The 14,293-nt window shown below is 44.2% G+C and overlaps 1 non-coding gene across 1 annotated transcript; it reads right to left on the bottom strand.

Moving 5' to 3' along the window:
• Positions 1–7,393: 7,393 nt before the first annotated feature.
• LOC115065245 lies at positions 7,394–7,527 on the bottom strand. Its single transcript, XR_003845041.1, has one exon. It is a non-coding gene; the product is annotated as a small nucleolar RNA SNORA42/SNORA80 family (small nucleolar RNA).
• Positions 7,528–14,293: the final 6,766 nt, after the last annotated feature.

The following is a 14,293-nucleotide window of genomic DNA, read 5'->3' as shown; positions in this document are numbered from 1 at the left end:
TTCAGACACTCCAGAAGAGGGCACCAGATCTCGTTAAGGATGGTTGTGAGCCACCATGTGGTTGCTGGGATTTGAACTCCGGACCTTTGGAAGAGCAGTTGGGTGCTCTTACCTGCTGAGCCATCTCACCAGCCCCCGTACTTTGGTCTTCTTACTATGTCCCACTCTTTTCTTTTGGAATGGAAATGTTTATTCTGTGTGATTGTATGTTGGAAGTATGCAACCTGTTTGTTTGGTTGTTTGTTTTAAAGATTTATTTATTTATTTCATGTATGTAGGTACACTGTAGCTGTCTTTTCACACACACCAGAAGAGGGCATTGGATCCCAGTACAGATGATTGTGAGCTACCATGTAGTTGCTGGGATTTGAACTCAGGATCTCTGGAAGAGCAGTCAGTGCTCTTAACCGCTGAGCCATCTCTCCAGCCCAGCAACCTGTTTTTTTGATGTTATAAGAGCTCACAATTGAGACAGTGCCTGAGTCTCAAAAGAGACTACACTTAAGCTTTTGAACAGTTTTGGAACTGTAAGGCCTCTAGGCACCGTTGGGGTGGATGGAATGCTCTCTGCGTTATGTCACAAGCATGTGGTGACAAGAGGTGGGGGATATGGCTTACCAGTAATATGTTTGGGTGTCACGCCGACAAGGGTCTGAGTTATTATGGTTAACACTGACTATCAACTTGGCAGGATCTAGAATCACATAGGAGACAAATCTCAGGATCTGCTTACGAAAGATTACCAAGATTAGGCTAACTGAGGTGGGAAGCCTCACATTACTGGAGCTGAGGGTGACTGAATTTCTGATCCTCCTTCCTCCACCTTCTGAGTGCTGGGATTCAAAATGTGCACTACCATTTGGGGTTTATGTGTTGCTGGGGATCCAACCCAGGGCACTTTGCATGCTGGGAAAGTATCCTACCCCGTGACCAACATCTCACCCTCATACTGCTATTCTTTTTTTAAGATTTACTTATTTTTTATCTATATGAGTACACTGCAGCTGTCTTCAGACACACACTAAAAGTGCATGGGATCCCATTACATATGGTTGTGAGCCACCATGTGGTTGCTGGGAATTGAACTCAGGATCTCTGGAAGAGCAGTCAGTGCTCTGAACTGCTGAGCCAACTCACTGGCCAATATATTGCTATTCTTAATAAAACTTTGGTTTGTGTNTGTTTGTTTGTTGGGGTGGTTTTTTTTTGTTTTTGTTTGTGTTTTTGTTTTTTTGGTTTTTTGAGACAGGGTTTCTCTGTGTAGCCCTAGCTGTCCTGGAACTCACTCTGTAGACCAGGCTGGCCTCGAACTCAGAAATCCACCTGCCTCTGCCTCCCGAGTGCTGGCATTAAAGGTGTGCGCCACTATGCCTGGCTTGTTTGTTGTTTTTTTGAGACAGGTTTTCTCTGTGTAGCTCTGGTTGTCCTGGAACTTGCTAGCCTCGAACTCAGAGATCCACGGACTCTGCCTCCTGTAAACTGGGATTGAAGGCAAGCCCCACCAGCCCAGCGCCTTACTCACTGTTAAACCCATCAGATCTGTCCTCTCCAGAAGACTAACAATATTTGGTTGGGGTTTACCATAAACTTGGGGAAATTACTGAATTGCCTTTGTCCCCGTGAGTAAATTAGGTGACTATTACTGCCTCCCTGAATTCCACAGGAGACACAGACGAGCACTCCCAAGTCCCTAGGTCCTTTGTGAGTTTTCTGCTTTAAATCAGTGCAGTAACCTACACACTATATGGAAAACCCTACTTAATTGTTGTGAATGTTCATTTCCCTGTCTGCTTGATCAGATTAAGACGTACCCAGGGCAGTGACTAGAGACATCTTTGGATGTATCTGTGAGGTCTTTTCCAGAGACCATTAGCAGAGGGGAAAGAGCCACACTGGAAGTCAGTGGTACAGTCCCATGGCCCACGGTCCTGGACTGAATAGAAAGCAAAAGAGGAGAAAGTGATGTGAGCACCTGCAGTCCATCCCTCTGCTTCCTGACGCTTGACGTCATGGACCAAACTGCTCCACGCTCCTGTGGCCAAAAAGCCATCTGTGCCTCAAAACTAAAATAAACTCCTCATTCCTTAAGCTGCTTTATGTCAAATCGCAGCAGTGAGAATAACACCAAACACAGGTGTCTACTGCCCCGTGTGCACTTACAGCTTAGGTGATGCCAAGCAAGTTCACTAGCCTTTAAGCCCAGCCCGTACAAGCATCCTCCCTGAACTCAGAGGGAGGGGAATGTGGCTCTGCAAGTACCTGCCACCAAGCCTGGGGACCTGAATTCAATGCCCAGGATCCACATAGCAGAGGGACAGACCAACTACTGCAAGTTGTCCCCTTACCGCTTCTTGAGTGCTGTGACTCACATGCTCTCCAGTGCCTAAAAAGCAAAAGTTTAACCCAGGACTATAGAATGAGTCCCTTGGGACCAGGAAACATCCATCCCGTAAGAGTCCCAGTGGAGTCCTTACAAAAGCACTGATTCATTCACAAGCACGAGGTTGGCTGAGTCCAGGAGCACACAAGGTTGCTCACTGTTAAGTTTTAGACATTTTCAGGATAACATACTTTTACAGAAGGGTTGGGAGGCCATTTTCTTCGTCTTCTTTTTTTTTATTTTTATTTATTTATTTATGTATGTATTTATTTATTTATTTAGTGTATGTGAGTGCACTGTAGCTGTACAGATAGTTGTGAGCTTTCATGTGGTTGTTGGGGATTGAATTTTGTAGGACCTCGCTCGCTCTGGTCGACCCTGCTCGCTCAGTCCCTGCTTGCTCCGGCCCAATGATTTATTTATTATTATAAATAAGTACACTGTAGCCGGGCGTGGTGGCACACGCCTTTAATCCCAGCACTCGGGAGGTAGAGGCAGGCAGATTTCTGAGTTCGAGGCCAGCCTGGTCTACAGAGTGAGTTCCAGGACATCCAGGGCTACACAAAGAAACCCTGCCTCAAAAAAACAAAACAAAACAAAACAATAACAACAAAAAAAGTACAGTGTAGCTGTCTTCTGACTCCAGATCCTCGCTGTGGGTCTGAGGCAAAATACTCCATTCTGCACACAGTCAAATCTCCTTCATTGTACCACACACTCTAGGTAAATAAAAGTCTGGACACACATCTTAAACCAGAAGCAAATGGACCTCGGGGATTGGTTAGTAACAAATCAATTATATAATTATGTAGGATTCTATAAAGCAGAACACAGTGCTGATTAAAAGTTCAATCTAAATCTACTGTGATAGCATATACCTTTAATACCAGCATTCTGGAGGGAAAAGCTGGAGGATCTCTGTGAACATAAGGCCAGCCTTGTCTAAACACAGAGTTCCAGAACAGCCAGAGCTATGTAGACAGACCTTGTCTCAAAAGAACAACAACAACAACAACAACAAAAACTTCTAAGATTTCCACGACTCTGTTTTCTTTTGCTTTCTACCAAAAGCAAGTGGATTTATGTTTGTTTAGCTAAGGGTCCAGAGGAAAAGACAGCTCAGCTCACAGTTGACTTGAAAGGAAATTAAAAAAAAAAAAAAAAAAAAAGTTCCTCTCAGTTCAGCTAGGCCTTACTCCAAGTTTTGTTCATTACTCAGGGGTGTGCCACGCCTGCACCCCCACCACCTGACCAGGGACATAATAATCTCCACAAACCCCAGAGAGACAAAGCCAACAGGAAAAGGCCAAATTGTGAATGACTGCCAGGTAAGTGGACAGATACACAGACAAATGTCACTGTATGAGTTATCAGGGGACTTGGTTAAAACTGTCAGGGAACTGGAGGACCTGGGATCTCTGCAGTGTCTTAGCCAAAACACAAGGGAAGCTGAGGGGCTGGAGACACGGCTGTGTGCTCAAGAGTTCAGTTCCCACATCAGCGCCCACATCAGGTAACTCGGCCACCTGTAACTTCCACTCATTTTAAAAATGAGGGGCACCCTCGTCTGGACTGCACAGCCTCTGCACCCACATGTCATACCACACAGATACATTTTTGTTATTAATCAATTAATTACTTTTACACCCTGACTGAAGTTTCCCCTCCCTTCTCTTCTCCCAGACCCCCTTCCCTTCTTCCCCTTCTCCCATCCACTTTTCTGTTTCTCCTCAGAAAAGGGCAGGCCATTCTCCCATGGATATCAACCAGCCACGGCATATCAAGTTGCAGTAAGACTAGGCACCTCCTCCTCCCCTATTAAAGCTGGACAAGGCAACCCAGCAGGAGGAAAGGGTCCCAAAGGCAGGTGACAGAGTCAGAGACAGCCGCTGCTCCCACTGTTAGGAGTCCCACATGAAAACCAAACTATGTAACTGTAATAAATGCAGACACATAATTTAAAAGAAATATATACCTTTAAAATGAAAAGGATAAGAGAGGCTGAGAGCGTAATTCTCAGACTGAACTCAGAAGACCGAGCCTCAATGTAAGTCCTCAAATACCAAGACCAGGCACATAGAGTTCAGTGTCTAAGGAGAAGAGCTGTAGGTCCCAGAGATCGCTAGCTCCATGCATTTCACCTTGTCTGGTTTGGTTCTGTCTCCCTGACCAATTGCATGGTACCCACACACATTCAGGAAGCATTTTCTCACCTACTCTACCGAGCCTCACACCTTCTCTGGACACACCTTCACAGACACACCTCCAAACAATGCTTTACCAAGTCTTTTAGTTACTTTTCTATTGCTGTGATAAGGCACCATGATCAAGGCAATGCAAAGGGAGAGTTTATTTGGGCTCACAGTTTCAGAGTGGAAGAGTCCATGAGTATCAAGGCAAGGAACATGGCAGCAGGCAAGGCATGGGGCTGGAGCAGCTGCTGAGAGCTCATATCTTGAGACACAAGCATGAGGCAGAGAGGACACTGGGAAACCTGAAAGCCTGACCTCAGTGATACACATCCTCCAACAAGGCCACGCCCCTGATCCTTCCCTAACAGTTCCACCAATTGGGGAATCAAGTATTCAAACACAGGAGCCTATGGGAGCCATTCTCCTTCCAGCCACCACCAAGTTTCTAGGAATTCTTTAGTGCAGTCAAGTCAGCAACTATGATTAATCACAACAGAGGCGATAAGGCTGAGAGCTGCAAACTGAACTCTAAGTTCAGTGACCCGCCCTGTACCCAGCTTACTTAGCAGTGTTCCAGAGCCACTGGCTTGTCCACAGAGAGCTTAAGAGAAGTTCTGGGCCTTGGAGTCAGATAATGGGGAGGATTTGGGTCACAGGAAGGTATCTAGACTCACTTTCTTCCTAAATGGTTTATGGAAAGGCCCTGGTAGGATTAGTAAAATTAGATGGTGTAGTTCAAGGACTGTGGGGTGCCAGATGCAAAGTAAGCAGGCCACTGGCTAATCACTTGGCTTCCATGAACAGCAGTGGTTTCCTTCAATGACTTTGCTGTAATAGTCTCCCCAGTGATTGGCTCTGAAAAGGCAGAAGACACAGCCACCACGCACAAAGTATTCTCTCTCATCACCCCACTCCCTAGCCAGCCAACATGTAGGTTACACAAAATCCTGACACATGTTTGTGAAGAGTAAGTTACCTCAATCAAAGCACTGAGCAGAGAGCGTGTGGGTTCGCTTAGTCAGTCAAGTCCTTGCTGCACAAGCAGAGGATGTGAATTTGATCACCAGCCCTTATCTAAAGAGCTGGGCAGTGGTGGCGCACGCTTTTAATCCCAGCACTTGGGATGCAGAGACAGGTGGACATTTGAGTTCAAGGTCAGCCCGGTCTACAAAGTAAGTTCCAGGACAGCCAGGGCTATACAGAGAAATTCTCTCTCTCAAAAAAAAAAAAAAGAGAGAGAGAGAGAGAGAGAGAGCTGGCTAAAATGGTGTACGTCTGTAATCCCTGTGGCTGATAGACAGGAGGATTCCGCCGTTTACTGGCCAGCTAGCCTAGCCAAATCAGGGAGCCCCAGGTCTCAGTGGGAGATGCTATCTCAAAAACAAGAGGACCACCACGCATGGTTGGGTGGGTGCCTCTGGATCAGACAAAGGTAGACAGCAAATAGCAGGGTTTTTTGTTTTGTTTTGTTTCTTCCTTTCTTTTTTTCTTTTTTTCTTTTTTTCTTTCTCTCTCTCTCTCTCTCTCTCTCTCTCTCTCTCTCTCTCTCTCTCTCTCTCTCTCTCTTTCTTCTTCAGGAGTGGGTTTTTATGGAGAAAGGGGGAAGACTGTGCTAGGGTAAGTGGGTAAGTCCTGATCGGACATGTTAGCTATGTAACTAAATAATGAATTTTGATTGCTGGACCTTGGTGTTTAGTCTTGGGTATGAGTTAGTGACCAAATGAAGGAACAGACCTTGGAGCCTAGCTTTAGGATTGTAACCTAATGTTTACCAAGGGAGAGGGAAGGGGGTGGGCAGACCTGTCTGCAATGCTTGGGCCTATTAGAGAGAGCCCTTCAGTATCCTTTTAAAGAAACCCAGACCAACATGATGAGGCAGCACAGAAGAACTCTTCCATGTATACCAGCAGGGCATACAACAGGCCACTGGGGTCTCCTGTGATGGCAAAGAAAGTTTGAGAAAAGAACTCTTACAAGTTGAGCCACTTCTAACATTTAGCTTTTCTGACAAATCCTACAACTGCTGAGTGGGAAGTCATTTGTGTTACCACTCAGGATGAGGCAGAGGGATTACCTTGGGTTCAAGGCCAGCCTGGGCTACAGAGTTCCAGACAGTCTGGCTATAGTGAGATCTCTCTACCCCAACCCCGGACCACCACGCCAAAAAAAAAAAAAAAAAAAAAAAAAAAAAAAAAAAAAAAAAAAAAAGTAGCAAAAAATAACCAAAAAAAAAAAAAAAAAAAAAAAGGTTGATGCCATGGCAGAGCAGGTAACAATGCTGTGCAACACACACACACACACACACACACACACACACACACACACAGAGGATGCTGCTGCCTCTGAGAATAATGATGCTAAGGCTGTAGCTGACTAGTTTACTTATGCTTGAGGGCCTGTGATCTCAGCATTGAAACAAAATAACACAAAACAAAACCAGGGACTGAAGAGATGGCTCAGTGGTTTAAAGCACTTGCTACTGTTACAGAGGAGCACACAGGTGGTGGGGGGGAACGCCTGACTTCCTGCAACTGCAGGTTCATGGCATCGTGCCCTCGTCTGGACTCTGGAGGTGCATACAAAACACCTGCACAAAACTACATTCAGGCACACACACACATTGATAATTGAAAAGTTTTAAAAACAATATTTTAATGGCAAAAACAAGCTCAACTTAAAAATGTCTTTCTCTTCTGTGTGTACCCTAGAACCCACATGTTTCTATGTTAAAAATGTCAATGACAAATAGTTATTACAAAAATTTTGCAATCAGAGTTTGACCCAAAAATTTATTTTATTTTATTTTTTCTTCTTCCCTTCTTATTGTATGACCCACTTCAGTGCTAGCAGCCTACAGACACAGGCCAGGCAATGGTTCCAGGCCAAGGGCTGCTCTAGCACAGGACACTGTGAGAGGCCCAGGGAAACCGGCCTGCCATAAATCCAAACTAATGCACTTGACCCAACAAATTTAACATTCTCTCTGCGTTTACATGCTTTTATTTGCTTATGTATTTTTTCAGAGAAAAAAATGTTAAGGAGATAAAAATCATCTCATAAAAACTTAAATAAACTCATTTATTTCATGCTACCTTATAAGTAATATTTCTACTTCAGTCTAAACATGATTTTAAAGGGAAGAAAATATGTTAAAATTCTCTTTATTATTCATTTGTGTAATTTTTTTACATAAAGAAATGTTTAATGATCATATATTATATCACGTTATATATTATATTGTGTGTGTGTGTGTGTGTGTGTGTGTATGAATGAGAGACAAGGTTTTGCTGTTTACTCTAAGAATTCACTATTCTCCTGCCTCCACTTCCTGAGAGTTGGGTTTACAAACATGAACAACCATGTCTGGTTGCTCTTTATAGATCTTTGAACTACAACTAGAAACTTAGTTACAGCGCATTATGTGACTATTGTTCTGTTATTATTCAGGAGAAAGATGAAAATGCACCTTAATAATTACAGAGATTGCTCAGTGGTTAAGAGTACTCATTCTCGCAGAGGGCCCTGTTTTACTCCCAGGCCCACATGGCTGCCCGAACTACCCATAACTCCAATTTCAGAACCTAATGCCTTCTTCTTATTTCTATAGGTGCCAGGCACACACATGGTGCACACACATGTGTGAACAAATATTCATAGACATAAAAATAAAATAGATGAACTAAACTGTTTTAAATTTAGCTTAACAAAGATTTTAAAATTGACTTAAGTCCCCGGGCATGGTGGCGCATGCCTTTAATCCCAGCACTTGGGAGGCAGAGGCAGGTGGATTTCTGAGTTCGAGGCCAGCCTGATCTACGGAGTGAGTTCCAGGACAGCCAGGGGTACACAGAGAAACCCTGTCTCGAAAAACAAAAACAAACAAACAAAAAAAATTGACTTAAGTCTTTGTGTGCTAAGCAAATATATGTATGTATGTATGGATGGATGGATAGATGGACAGATGAATGTATGTATGTGTGTATGTATGTATGTATAGATGGACAGACAGATGGATGGACGGATGGACAGTCTAGGTCAACAGGTGCCTCTCTTCACCAGACCCCAATGATATGACACACTTCCTTAGCAGCTCCTGGGTTTAAGCACTTGACAGTTGCTACTTTCCACCTCTCTTCACGACCAGACCAGAGACTTAAAACATTCCTCAAGGAACCAGTGAGTCAGACCTATTAAATGTCCGTGTCTTGCTAGAAGCATTTGGCAATCTTGGCCAACAGTGGAATTTAAACAAACTTACTTGCATAGATGAAATATGTGGTTTCTCCAGGAAAAGGTAAAATTAATGTCTGCTCCCATTGCTGCGAAGGTACCAGCAATGAAGGAAACGGCTCATTCGAGATGATGAGAATGATTCCCGATTACTGAGGGCCACTTGTGGAGTGGTAAACAACAGCACACAGCTAGCTGCCATGTCCTCGAATTCATGAACACCCACCAACCTCCAACAAGCTGCAATTTCATGGAGCCCCAAGTCTATAGGAAAGCTAATTTGAAACCTAGATTCAGAATTCTACAGCAGTCGAGGCAACTACAGACTCCCAGTGGATAAAACCAGTGTCTGGGAAGGTGTGCTGGCTGCGGTTATGTCTACTTGGCACACGCTGGAGTCATCTGAGAGGAGGGAACCCAATTGAGAAATTGCCTCCGTAAGACTGGGCTGTACACAGACAAGCCTGTAGGGTGTTTTCTTAACTAGTGATTGACGAGGTTTCCCTCAATGGGCTGTGACTCAGGAAAGGTGAGCCCAACAAGCACTTTCTTCTCCAAATTGTTTTTGGTCATGGTGTTTCATCACAGCAATAATAAACCTAAGACAGAGGTTACAAGTTTATGTGCACTCCATCGTACTTACCAGTGATTCTGTTGGTCTTGGCACACAATAGCCTACCTTGCAAGGAGGATTTGTCTTGCTGCAGTTGGGCACATAAAACTTCTCAGTGGTAGCTTGCTGCAAGATTCAGCCACTCTAGGTAGGATTCAGAACACTACTCTCACTACAAGAAATTATTCACATTCGTTTCTCGGTAAATCTTGTGTCTGTGTGTGCAGGTATGTACACGTGTGGACATGTGTGACCACAGCACACATGGTAGGGGGGAGGTCAGAGGACAACCTTGGGTTTTGGTCCTTACTTCCAAGCTCTTGTCCACTACTGGGTGTGCCAGACTAGCTGGCTTGTGAATTTCTGGGGAATCGCGTACCTCTCATCGCGTATTGCTATAGGAGCATTAGAATTGCTGGTGTGTGCTACAGACCCAGCTTAGAATGGTTCTAAGGGCCGGGCCTGGTGGCGCAGGCCTTTAATCCTAGCACTCGGGAGGCAGAGGCAGGCGGATTTCTGAGTTCGAGGTCAGCCTGTTCTACAAAGTGAGTTCCAGGACAGCCAGGGCTATACAGAGAAACCCTGTCTCGAAAAACCAAAAAAAAAAAAAAAAAAAAAGAAAAAGAATGGTTCTAAGGATTCAGACTCAGTTCTTCACATTTGCTTAGTGAGTGCTTTACTAATTGAGTCATTTATTCAGCCCTCTATAAATCTGTGTATGTGTATGTCCCATGTGATATGTAGGTGTGTGTGATGTGTATCTATGCATGCATGTGTTTATAATGTGTATGTGTAGGTATGAGTATATAAAATTTGTATTTTTTTATATACTCTGGTGATGGTTACAATCAGTAAAGTTTTGGCACAGGAGCTTGTTCCAAAAAGAATGATTATAAGGTTATTAGTGGACACCAGCAATTTCTACGTCCATTTGGTTAATCAAGAAATATTCATCAAGATGCTACGTACCAATACACCTCTTGCAGCTGGAGTTTTAAATCTATCCTTTAAAGTGTGATGACGGGGCTGGAGAAATGACTCAGCAGTTAAGAGCACTGACTGCTCTTCCAGAGGTCCTGAGTTCAATTCCCACCAACTACATGGTGGCTCACAAACATCTGTAATGGCATCTGACACCCTCTTCTGGTGTGTCTGAAGACAGCAGTAATTGTACTTATACATAAAATAAATCTTTTAAAAAATAATGTCTGATGATGATGACAGTTTTATTGAGATACAATTCAAGTATTTTAAAATTCAGTCTCAATACTTGCAACAGTTTCTTACAAAGGACACTAACATTCCACTCTGAGACTTTTAGTTTCTTTTTTGTTTTGTTTGTTTGTTTGTTTTTTCAAGACAGGGTTTTTTAGTTTCATTAATAAAAGAAAGGGACTGGAGAGATGGATCCATGGTTAAGAGCACTGGCTGCTCTTTTAGAGGACCTGGGCTCAACTCCCAGGACCCACGGGGTGGCTCATGACCATCTGTAATGGGATCCGATGCACTCTTCTGGACTTCACCTGCACCAGGCATGCCCATGGTACACAAGCAACATTCTCAAATACATAAAATTTAAATTGTTTTAAAAATGTAAGAAAAGAAGATTGAGGACAACTTTCTTATAATTTAAGTGAAGTGAAGACAACTAAACTGGAGGCTGATGCACACCCAGGAGGGGGAAGGAGAGGGGATTGTAGGGAACGAAGTGGACAGGCACAGGGCCCCAGGGAAGCATGCCTGGGGAAAAGGAGAAAAACTTACACTTTTCTGAGTAATTCCCAGCACTCGGGAGGCAGAGGCATGCAGATTTCTGAGTTCGAGGCCAGCCTGGTCTACAAAGTGAGTTCCAGGACAGCCAGGGCTATAGAGAGAAACCCTGCCTCGAAAAATCCAAACAAAAAAAAAGAAGAAGTCTTGTGGTAGATATCGTGACAGTGGCTTCAAGGGGCTGCCCTGAAGAGGGGGCTTCTTGGGAAGGAAAAGTATGCTATCTCAGTAGAGGTGTTATGAGACAAAACACATACTTGTCTAGTCACCCCCAATGGGGAACCCACACAGACCAAAGTACAGAAAACACAGAGTCCAAAGTGGTGAACCATGAGTTTTAGTGGGGTCATCTCCAGGGCAGAAACCACTCAGAGACAGCCGCATCAAAGGGCAGGGGGTTCTGGAGAGCTGATGTGAGAGTCTTCTCGGCAGCCTGGTTTGTCTGAGTCTTTGCAGCTTGGCCCTGCCCTTTCGAGGGGGAGTCTCAGCATTCCTGCTTACCCTGGTTTGGAGGGGCCCAGTCACTGTGGTGCGGGTGGGGGACTTCCGGAAGCTGTTCCGAGTTGTTTACCTTCCTGCTTACGGAGCATCCCTGCAGTGTTGTAGTGAATATTAGTTTGGGGTTTCTACCCCACCTTAGATCATTTAGTCCCCAGATAAAAGAGACAAAAACCCTTTATATTTAAAATAAGCCTTAAAGCACTTGAGCTGGGTAGATATCAACCCTCTATGCTATTTTGTCTACTTCCCAGTCAATAACTCTGTGACTTCACTTGCCACAGTCCGCCTCTCACTCCAATTGGCCAGCCCTCATGGCCATGTTCTCATGATTCACCTACCCTCTCTCTCCTCACCTCCTCTCCTCTCCTCCTGGTCTCTTCTCTGCTTCAGACTCCAAGCTCCAGAAACCTAAGCCCCGCCCACCTCTCCTCCGCCCAGCTATAGGTTGTAGGCATCTTTATCCAACCAATATTTTTTTTATTTTTGTTTTTATTTATTTATGTATTTATTTATTAATTATATGTAAGTACACTGTAGCTGTCTTCAGACACTCCAGAAGAGGGCATCAGATTTCATTATGGATGGTTGTGAGCCACCATGTGGTTGCTGGGATTTGAACTCAGGACCTTTGGAAGAGCAGTCGGCACTCTTAACCACTTAGCCATCTCGCCAGCCCCCAACCAATATTTTTAAGTAGCAAGGTTACATAGCATCACTTAGTGTACTGAGGATCTCCTCATCCCTGGGGGGCAACCAGACCTTGGGGACCAGAATTTATCATCACAATCCATAGCAATAAACAGAACTTCAACACTGCAGGATGGGTTCTGCAATTTCTGAGGAAACTGTTACGCAGCAGAGGGGATAATTATTCCTCCCATTGCTTTTTGGGCAGTTTAGAATGCCAGCTTTTTACCCAGGGCTAGAGATGAAACTTAGAACAAAGCCAGGCACCTCCACTTTCACATATGGTATGTGAACTTTCAAGGAATTGTAAGCCGGGCCTGGTGGCGCAGGCCTTTAATCCCAGCACTCGGGAGGCAGAGGCAGGCGGATTTCTGAGTTCGAGGCCAGCCTGGTCTACCAAGTGAGTTCCAGGACAGCCAAAGCTATACAGAGAAACCCTGTCTCGGAAAAAAAAAAAAAAAAAAAATCAAGGAATTTTAAAACTGATGCTTCCATTTCTAGTGTTACCAGGGAAACGGCTGTGTGTGTGTGTGTGTGTGTGTGTGTCCAAAGCTTCAGTGGTCTAAGGCTACTTGGCAAGGTTTTAGAACATATACTTACTGGGGGTCATGGTGCGGGTCCTGCTGAGTACCTCTGTTACTTTGTGATGCCTAGCAAGATGTCCCAAGGATAATAACTACCACAAGCTGCTTCACAGTTTACAAAGTGTTTCTGTTTCTGTTATCTTAGGTGTTCTCACCACACCCACCAGGTGTAATAGTGAGAAACAGCTGGTGCCTGTCTGAAGTCAGCCTGACTCACTCCCCTAGTTAAGGGCTGAAGTGAAGGATAGAATCTACAACAGCTTGTTCTGTCAGGTCCCGCTGTCTGGAGAGAGCTTCAGCATGGACAGTCAAACTCCACAGGAAGGACAGTCGGTCCAGAATGCAACATTTGAAACTCAACAGCCCTCTTCACAGCTAGCTGAGAGAGCAGCCAGCCTGCTTCTGCACTGGGTGGGCGAGCCAGTCTGTGAACTACTCTCTCTGGACTTCAAAGGTGAAACTGCTTGGTGTCAGTCAAGAGTCATCCTTTCTCTTAGTCCCGTCCCTGGCTCTTCTCCCATAGAGTTACTTACAGTGTCTTTTTAGTGATTAAGTAAGACTTGCCCAAGCTTACTCATAACGCTGCAAGATTATTCATTCTTAAAATTATGATAATAGCATGTATATTCTCCTAGAAAGCAGTTACTTATAAAACTGGGGCTCTAGTTCAGTGTTTAAGACCACTGGCTGCTCTCTCAGAAGGTCAAGGCTTAACTCTTAACACCCACGTGGCAGCTCACAACTATCCATAACGCAAAACCCAAGGGATCTGATGCCCTCTTCTGGCCTCCAAGAACACTGTACCAGAGCTTGGTGTACAGACATAACATTGGTAAAACACTCATACATGTAGAATAATAAAATAGAACTTAGCACTCCCTTTATTATTATGCTGAAAATGTTTCAATGCTTGGGCATCACCCCCAGTGATTTTGATTCATTTCATCTGCAGGACCTGGGAACAACTTGGCTTTTTAAATTAATCTTTTTTCCCCTTGAGATGATATTCTAGTAGCTTTAAATCTTTACTTGAGAAGGGAAGGGTCACCCGGATTATCCTGTGAACACATTCCTGTGGGACTGTCTTGGTTGTTAGCTTATGTAAGAGGGCACAGCCTTTGGTAGACGTCACTATTCCTCTAGTATAAGCCTGCTAGCAAGCAAGCCAGAGACCAGAGTCTCTGCTTCAAGTGCCTACCCTGACGTCCTTCATTGGTGGACTATAGCTTTCCTCCCCTAAATTGCTCTCTTTTTTTTCTAAATAAATTAATAATTTATTTTTTCATTTGATATTTTCTTTATTTACATTTCAAATGCTATCCCGAAAGTTCCCCAT

This window comes from Mus pahari, chromosome 13, assembly GCF_900095145.1.
Source record: "Mus pahari chromosome 13, PAHARI_EIJ_v1.1, whole genome shotgun sequence".
Taxonomy (NCBI): domain Eukaryota; kingdom Metazoa; phylum Chordata; class Mammalia; order Rodentia; family Muridae; genus Mus; species Mus pahari.
Note: the sequence above shows the minus strand (reverse complement) of the source record. Positions and strands in the feature narration are given on the sequence as shown.